The following is a 1,698-nucleotide window of genomic DNA, read 5'->3' on the forward strand; positions in this document are numbered from 1 at the left end:
GTCTTCCTTGCTTTATTTTTCATTTCATTCCTTGTTAGATTATTTCTTATCTTGCATTTAACTTCTCATCATTGAACTTAAACTTACCCCCAAATAGAGGTCAAATTTTGTAAGAGCCAAAAAGTGCTATTCACCCACCCTCTAGCACATTTATTTGGGATCAACATTAGATTTATCAAAAACTACATGGATAGATTCTTTTATTGTTAAAGTTCTTTTGTTAAAAACTTTATAGGCTTTTGAGTTCAAAGCATATCCTAGAAATATTGCTTCATCACTCTTAGCATCAAACTTTCCTAGAGAATATTTTTCATTATTCAATACAAAACATTTACAGCCAAAGCTCCTAACGTGAGAAATATTTGGTTTTCTACCTTTGTACAATTCATATGAGGTTTTTGATATCATGGCCCTTATTGATACTATATTAAAATTGTATACAACTGAATTGACAGCTTTTCCCAAAAAGTGTTTTAGTACATGTTTTCACAAAGCATAGTTCTAGCCATTTCTTTTAAGGTTTGATTTTTTCTTTCTATAATCCCATTTTGTCGCGCTGTTTTAGGTGTAGAAAAATTATGATCTAGCTCCTTTTCATTACAAAAGTTTTTAAACTCATCTCCTTCGAACTCAGCTCTATGATCACTTTTAATGCTAACTATGATAAGTTCTTTTTCATTTTGAACCCTCTTACAATGATTTACAAATACAGGTAGAGCATCATTTTTATGAGCAAGAAAGTAAAACCAAGTATACCTAGAGTAGTCATCAACTATCACAAAGCCATATGATTTGCCTCCTAAGCTTGTTGTGCTTATTAGACCAAATAAATCAATATGCAGTAGTTCAAAAGGTCCAGAGGTTGAAACAAACTTCTTGGTTTTGAAGGATGTTATAACTTGTTTACCTAGTTGGCAAGCATCACAAATCTAATTAGTCTTAAATTTATGTTTAGGCAATCCAATAACAAGATTTTTTCTCATCAATTTTGAGATGGTATGCATGCTCACATGTCCAAGTCTACTATGCCATAACCAATAATCATTTCCATCATTTGCCATAAGACATGTTTCACAATTAATCTCAAGATCTTCTAGAAATATAACATACATATTCTTGATTCTTTTTCCTATGAATGAAACTTTATTGGTACTAATGTCCATCACTTCACATTTATATGAATCAAAACATAACTTAAATCCTTTATCACACAATTGATTGATACTTAATAAATTGTGCTTTAAACCTTTAACAAGTAACGCATGATTAATTTGAGCTTGAGAATTCTTACTAATAGTTCCTATACCATGAATTCTACCTTTTGAGTCATTTTCAAATGATACGGTAGCTCCTTTTTTCTTGTCCAGTTGAGCAAACAACGTTTCATTTTCAGTCATATGTCTTGGGCAGCCACTGTCCATGTACCATGGTTGCTCCTCCTTGAGTTGACCTCTTGAATATATGTTTTTTCAATTAGGCTCAGCCTATAAGACATATTTTTAATTTTTTTAATAAGTACCCATACTTTGATGGGTCCTTGAAGGTTAGCGGCTACATAGGATCCTTTTAGAACTTAAATCCTTTTTGTTTTCTGTATACTTTTTTTCAATAACAGTTATAAGATAGATGGCTAAGTTTATCACAAATATAACATCTAAGAGAAACATTATCAGAACTTTTTTAAAGTGTGTGTTTCTT

This window comes from Theobroma umbraticum, unplaced genomic scaffold (genome assembly GCF_002168275.2).
Source record: "Theobroma umbraticum cultivar Fairchild unplaced genomic scaffold, ASM216827v3 scaffold_95.0, whole genome shotgun sequence".
NCBI classification, from domain to species: Eukaryota; Viridiplantae; Streptophyta; class Magnoliopsida; order Malvales; family Malvaceae; genus Theobroma; species Theobroma umbraticum.